Source organism: Anser anser (assembly GCF_964211835.1).
Source record: "Anser anser genome assembly, contig: HAP1_SCAFFOLD_406, whole genome shotgun sequence".
In the NCBI taxonomy this organism is placed as follows: Eukaryota; Metazoa; Chordata; class Aves; order Anseriformes; family Anatidae; genus Anser; species Anser anser.
The window spans coordinates 25,873-34,020 of NW_028153910.1; positions in this window are offsets into that span (position 1 = coordinate 25,873).

Here is an 8,148-nt window from a genome sequence, read left to right on the forward strand (position 1 = left end):
TCTGGACTCACTGCACTACATACCCAAGGTGCCAGTTCACTCTCTGGACTCACTGCACTGCATCCCCAGTGGTGCCAGTGCACTCTCTGGACTCACTGCTCTACATACCCAAGGTGCCAGTTCACTCTCTGGACTCACTGCACTGCATCCCCAGTGGTGCCAGTGCACTCTCTGAACTCACTGCACTGCATCCCCAGTGTTGCCAGTGCACTCTCTGGACTCACTGCAGTGCATCCCCTGTGGTGCCAGTGCACTATGTGGATTCACTGCACTGCATCCCAAGTGTTGCCAGTGCACTCTATGGGCTCACTGCAGTGCATCCCCAGAGGTGCCATTGCACTCTCTGGACTCACTGCAGTGCATCCCCAGTGGTGCCAGTGCACTCTCTGGACTCACTGCCCTGCATCCCCAGTGGTGCCAGTGCACTCTCTGGACTCACTGCCCTGCATCCCGAGTGGTGCCAGTGCACTCTCTGGACTCACTGCACTGCATCCCCAGTGGTGCCAGTGCACTCTCTGGACTCACTGCACTGCATCCCCAGTGGTGCCAGTGCACTCTCTGGACTCACTGCAGTGCATCCCCAGTGGTACCAGTGCACTCTCTGGACTCACTGCAGTGCATCCAAAGTGGTGCCAGTGCACTCTCTGGACTCACTGCACTGCATCCCCAGTGGTGCCAGCGAACTCTCTGGACTCACTGCACTGCATCCCCAGTGGTGCCAGCGCACTCTCTGGAGTCACTGCACTGCATCCCCAGTGGTGCCAGTGCACTCTCTGGACTCACTGCAGTGCATCCCCAGTGGTGCCAGTGCACTCTACGGGCTCACTGCACTGCATCCCCAGTGGTGCCAGTGCACTCTCTGGACTCACTGCTCTGCTCCAGCCGTACCAGCCGCTCCAGCCTCGGCAGACGCTCCAGCCTCGGCAGCCCCTCCAGCCGCTCCAGCCGCGGCAGCCGCTCCAGCCGCTCCAGCCGCCGCAGCCGCTCCAGCCGCGGCAGCCGCTCCTGCCGCGGTAGCCGCGGCAGCCGCTCCATCCGCGGCAGCCGCTCCAGCCGCTCCAGCCGCGGCAGCCGCTAACGCGGCTGGAGAGGCTACCGCGGCTGGAGCGGCTGGAGCGGCTGGAGCAGTTGCCGCGGCTGGAGCGGCTGGAGCGGCTGCCGCGGCTGGAGCGGCTGGAGCGGCTACCGCGGCAGGAGCGGCTGCCTCGGTTGCCGCGTCTGGAGCGGCTGCCGCGGCTGGAGCGTCTGGAGCGGCTGCCGCGGCTGGAGCGTCTGGAGCGGCTGCCGCGGCTGGTGCGGCTGGAGCAGAGCAGTGAGTCCAGAGAGTGCACTGGCACCTTGGGGATGCAGTGCAGTGAGTCCAGAGAGTGCACTGGCACTCCTCGGAATGCACTGCAGTGAGTCCAGAGAGTGCACTGGCACCACTGGGGATGCAGTGCAGTGAGTCCACAGAGTGCACTGGCACCACTGGGGATGCAGTGCAGTGAGTCCAGAGAGTGCACTTGCACCACTGGGGATGCAGTGCAGTGACTCCAGAGGGTGCGCTGGCACCACTGGGGACTGTTTTGCAAAGAAAAGCGTTTTATTGTTGCTATTCACAGCTTCCATTATTCACAGGTTTTTGAATGCTAACATTGCTCAGGAAAAGATCTGATATTTGTAGGGGTACCGTCATTCCTAGTTATTTGTTTTTACATTGTCCTTGCATTTATTACCATATAATTTCAAGTCTAAGTTTGTGGTTTATGTTATAATAAGGAAAAAAGCAGTAGTTGAGGTGATCAGTTTAAAGATTATAGATGGAGAGGAACTTGGCTTTAGATACTAAAAACAGGATGGCAGTTAGCCTTGCCTTAGAAAAATTAAAATGGTTGACTAAACTTTTTTTCCCAAAACGTTGTGTTGACCAGCCAATTTGTTTTTGGCGGTATTAAAGCTGTCTGCAATAAGTTTTTCTGTTTTGGATTGTAGCTAGTTCCTCTAGGTGCTCCCGCAGAATAGTATTTTTACTATACCTATATATACTTTATATATTTACTATACCTATATATACCTAATGCCTTTCTTAGAAACAAACAAACAAAATCTCTTTTTAAATATAACTTTCTTGCAGTTGTTAATGATGGAATTGCTCCGCCACAAAGGATTCTTTTTCCACCGGAGACGATATGTATGGATTGGCAAGAAACACAAAGTGTTGGAGTTGGCCTGTACAATCTTGGCAACACACGTTTTCTTAATGCTACTCTACAGTGTTTGACCTACACCCCCCACTTGCCAATTACATGCTTTCTCTTGAGCACAGCCAGTCATGTGAGTACTTTCTAACAGTATTTTAAATCTGTTGGATAGCTCTGAAGGTGAAGAACAGCAGTGATTCTGTGAGACAAAGTTACTTGCCTGATTTTACCTGTGGAAGCTGGCTTTGAGCATTTTATTAGCAGTGGGCTCAGAATAGCATATGGAGTGCGTTTAATGCACCATGTGTGTTTTTTGTTTGTTTTTTTAAAAGGATCTTTTCTTGCTTCATGGGAATAATGAAGTGCATTGGACAGGAATGCATTTAATGAACATTTGGCATTTGGGCTATTTGGGCTTCCTGCTGCTAGAAAGGCAATAAAATTTAGGATGTTGGCATCATAGGTCTTTAGTCTTCACAGCCTAGGTTCCATAATGCACTACAATAAATGGTCTGTTCGTTGTTGAACCAATTAAAAAAAACAGAAGCAAACAAAAACAAAACCTAGAAAGCAATATGAGCTGTTATGAACATGACTAGATTTTTTTGTGGGACTGTATTAAAATCTAGACTGATTTTGTTCTAAATAAAATGTTGTACTATAAACTAAATGTTGTACTAAACGTGTATGCTTTTTAGGCTGGTATCTTTGTATCGATACCTAGAAATTTAACTGTTTTCTTCCTGTATATAGAAATTGTTTCAGTTAAGAATCCTGTTGAAAAAAGGAGGGCAGAAGTACTATTACATACATTACTTTAGTTTTTCCTTTCTCCCAAAGGACTCGTAGCTCTGTATCATGAAGCTCAACTGACAGCACTGTGCTGAAAATAACCCACATTCTCTTAATGCTGTATCATCAATGTCAAATATTCTTTCCTCATATATTTTGCAGCCTGTGGAGTTCACATTCCTGTCAGCCTTCACAAACGTGACTTTGCAGTAGTCTTTTAGATTTCTCATCACAAAATGCACTTGAACACAAGCTTAATGGATATTTTTATTCTATAAAGTTGTGTGAAATGAAATGTTACGAGACTGTTGGGACAAGGAGACTTATCTATAGTTTAAATGTTACTTATATGTTTGTTTGTAGTTATGTCTGTTTCGCTAGACTGGGATGCTTTCTTCTTTCACTCTTCAGGTCGTGAACAAGATTTTTGCATGATGTGCACGATGGAGACTCACATTAACCAGGCCCTGCGTTGCACTGTTGATGCCATCGAGCCTATGCGTGTTATCAATAACCTCAGTCGTAAGTGGCTTCAGATGTGTTTCTTTTTCAGTATCTTGTAATCTTCAAATAATTATTTGATGTGTATAAATGGTTTTAACACTGTAAAGAAGAGAGATTTTAGAAATACGAGAATTATTTCATTTTTAAATGAGGTAAATACTATCATCTTCTTATTTAGGAATAGGACAACATTTCCATTTTGGCAGTCAAGAAGACGCACACGAGTTCTTGCGCTATACTGTCGATGCTATGCAGGAAGCGTGCTTGAATGGAAGCACCAAGTCAGCATAAACAAATTCACTTTTATACGTTCTCTAGCACCTTGTAGTCCTTTATTTACTATCAAAACTGAAAGTCTACGTCATCCTTGGTTTTCATAAAACTCTTTGAAGAGTTAACTGTGTGCCTTAAATCTTCTGAGGTCTGATTATAATTTATTTCCAGATTGGACAGATCTTCTCAAGCTACCACCATCATTCATCAAATATTTGGAGGATTTCTAAGATCAAGAGGTACTTTAAAAAATATTCCTGTCCTTAGAACTGATCTGTGTCTTTTGTCGGTAGTAAAGCAGTCTGCAGTTTGTCTAAAGTAGTATCTATCGACAACTTGAATTTGGACAGTTAGTCTCCTCCACGTATTGTTAAGCATTTATATTTTGCTTCCACTGAAGTGCTTGAATTGCAAAGCAGTTTCGGATACGTATGAGGCATTTCTTGATATCACTTTGGATATAAAGGTAGGATGTTTTGTAAATATAATTCATGATGTTTAAGTACATGTATAACTTTCTAAATTAAACTTGTTTAACTTAAAAAACCAAACCACATACAATGTTAAAATATAAGAGCTTGGTGGTGGTTAGAAAGTGGATTGGACTTTGTCCTTCTGTGGAACCCCTGTAAATAGTCTCCGCATAAGGAGACAGCTCCACGTAAGGACACAGTTCAAGAGCTGTGCAAGACGCTGCTTAGTGAGCCAGCACAGGCTGCTAACATTAATTACCACAGAGCCAGCTCACATTCTCAACTCACAGGAACCTGCTGCTGCCTTCCACTCCAAATCATTCTCCATAGCTCCTTGCTTCAGCTCACCACTACTACAAAATGAAGCAACAACAACAACAACAACAACAACAAAGCTGCGTCTCCTTATTTCTAAATGAAGTTAAAAGATAACTTATGCTCTAAGTCATGCAATACATAAAACTAATATCTAGTATTAAGACATAATTAGTAATAATCTTACTCGCTACATTTGTAGCAATTCTCTCCATCCAGCTCTTCAGGTTTCACAAATAGTTCTAGAGCTCTGGTAACAGATGAAACCGCCTAGAGGAGCGAGAGAGAAGAGCGTAAAGTCACTGTAAATTCAAAATTCCAGAGATGCACTAGGAGTTTATAAGAGAATCTGACTAATACATACGTAAGCGATCTACTATGAGCACTGTGAAGAAGGAGGCAGGAAGAGCATGCTCAGCGTTTACCTTACCTGGAAGTCATTTTACTTTGAAACAAATCATTTTCCAGTAACGCAGACAGCATCTATAGTGTGCTTTGTCATCAATACTGGGAACAAATCCAGCAGTCTAACAATTAGATGTATATTGAGGTAGAACAACAAAGAAGTATGCAAAGAAGAAATGCTGTTCTGAATAATAGCCAAAATATTCATAGCCACTGTATTTGTTCTCCCCACATAGCTGAAAAAACAACACTTGAAACATATTTTTCAAAACATATTTTAATATCCAGCAGACTGTTCAGTCATCAAGCATTTAAAGACTGTTTTAAATAATCTCTAGATTAATCTAAAAGGAATCCCATAAACTGCAGCCGCTTACCTTTAATATACTCGCTGGATGCGATGGAGCTGTATTTCTTGCTTTCACCTGCACTGGAAGGCTTCCCTTCCTTGTGAGGTTGTTTACTGCCCTCACTTCTGCATTGCTCTCATAAAGAGCCATCTGGAGGATGGCATTCTTCCTTCTTCTCCCGGGTTTTCTTCTGGAAACGAGGACCTAAGTATTCCAAGAAGCCTTTCACTTTCCTGATGTTTCTCCTTTTTCTTCTTTTTGTTACGCTTGCGATTGGCATTGTCAAAGTGGAGCGCAGAGAAATACAAATCATAAAGTCTGAAAGAAACATGCAAGTTAAAAAGAGAAAAAAAGATGTGGCACTTGTTGCATATAGGAAACTTTATTTATTTTACCCCAGGGGATGATTTGCCGCATGTCAGCGATTTTGTGGTACTTTGTGCACATGTAACTTCCTTTAGATGCAGCAAACTTAAGCCCTCAGATTGAAGGACCATAGGTCCTGGTTGGTACACAGATCATTAACAATGGTTAGCTCTGGAATATATGCAAGTAAAAAAAAAAAATGTTTTAACCTAATCCAGAATGGTGTGCAGATGTGATTCAAACTACGTGGTCCAAAGCTAGTGCTCTGACACAATTCAGCAATATCTTTCCTGTCTTCACTGATCAACCTAATAATCCCCAGTCATGATCCCCAGCCAGATTATGCTATCTAAATAACTTAGAAACTATGAAAAACTGGCACCACTGGGGATGCCAGTCGTGCCAGTGCAATCTCTGGACTCACTGCAGTGCATCCCCAGTGGTGCCACTGCCCTCTCTGGACTCACTGCACTGCATCCGCAGTGGTGCCAGTGCACTCTGCAGACTCACTGCAGTACATCCCCGGTGGTTCCAGTGCACTCTCTGGACTCACTGCACTGCATCCCCAGTGGTGCCAGTGCACTCCCTGGACTCACTGCAGTGCATCCCCAGTGGTGCCAGTGCAGTCTCTGGACTCACTGCACTGCATCACCAGTGGTGCCAGTGCACTGCCTGCACTCACTGCACTGCATCCTCAGTGGTGCCAGTGCACTCTCTGGACTCACTGCACTGCATCTTCAGTGGTGCCAGTGCAGTCTCTGGAGTCACTGCACTACATCCCCGGTGGTTCCAGTGCACTCTCTGGACTCACTGCACTGCATCCCCAGTGGTGCCAGTGCACTCTCTGGACTCACTGCACTGCATCCCCAGTGGTGCCAGTGCACTCTCTGGATTCACTGCAGTGCATCCGAAGTGGTGCCAGTGCACTCTCTGGAGTCACTGCAGTGCATCCCCAGTGGTGCCAGTGCACTCTCTGGACTCACTGCAGTGCATCACCAGTGTTGCCAGTGCACTCTCTGGACTCACTGCAGTGCATCCCCAGTGGTGCCAGTGCACTCTGTGGACTCACTGCACTGCATCCCCAGTGGTGCCAGTGCACTCTCTGGACTCACTGCACTGCATCCCCAGTGGTGCCAGTGCACTCTGTGGACTCACTGCACTGCATCCCAAGTAGTGCCAGTGCACTCTCTGGACTCACTGCACTGCATCCCCAGTGGTGCCAGTGCACTCTCTGGAGTCACTGCAGTGCATCCCCAATGGTGCCAGTGCACTCTCTGGACTCACTGCAGTGCATCCCCAGTGGTGCCAGCGCACTCTCTGGACTCACTGCCCTGCATCCCCATGGTGCCAGTGCACTCTCTGGACTCACTGCACTACATACCCAAGGTGCCAGTTCACTCTCTGGACTCACTGCACTGCATCCCCAGTGGTGCCAGCGCACTCTCTGGACTCACTGCACTGCATCCCCAGTGGTGCCAGTCCAGAGAGTGCACTGTCACCGCTGGGGATTCACTGCAGTGAGTGCAGAGAGGGCACTGGCACCACTGGGAATGCAGTGCAGTGACTCCAGAGGGTGCGCTGGCACCACTGGGGACTGTTTTGCAAAGAAAAGCGTTTTATTGTTGCTATTCACAGCTTCCATTATTCACAGGTTTTTGAATGCTAACATTGCTCAGGAAAAGATCTGATATTTGTAGGGGTACCGTCATTCCTAGTTATTTGTTTTTACATTGTCCTTGCATTTATTACCATATAATTTCAAGTCTAAGTTTGTGGTTTAAGTTATAATAAGGAAAAAAGCAGTAGTTGAGGTAATCAGGTTAAAGATTATAGATGAGAGGAACTTGGCGTTAGATACTAAAAACAGGATGGCAGTTAGCCTTGCCTTAGAAAAATTAAAATGGTTGACTAAACTTTTTTTCCCAAAACGTTGTGTTGACCAGCCAATTTGTTTTTGGCGGTATTAAAGCTGTCTGCAATAAGTTTTTCTGTTTTGGATTGTAGCTAGTTCCTCTAGGTGCTCCCGCAGAATAGTATTTTTACTATACCTATATATACTTTATATATTTACTATACCTATATATACCTAATGCCTTTCTTAGAAACAAACAAACAAAATCTCTTTTTAAATATAACTTTCTTGCAGTTGTTAATGATGGAATTGCTCCGCCACAAAGGATTCTTTTTCCACCGGAGACGATATGTATGGATTGGCAAGAAACACAAAGTGTTGGAGTTGGCCTGTACAATCTTGGCAACACACGTTTTCTTAATGCTACTCTACAGTGTTTGACCTACACCCCCCACTTGCCAATTACATGCTTTCTCTTGAGCACAGCCAGTCATGTGAGTACTTTCTAACAGTATTTTAAATCTGTTGGATAGCTCTGAAGGTGAAGAACAGCAGTGATTCTGTGAGACAAAGTTACTTGCCTGATTTTACCTGTGGAAGCTGGCTTTGAGCATTTTATTAGCAGTGGGCTCAGAATA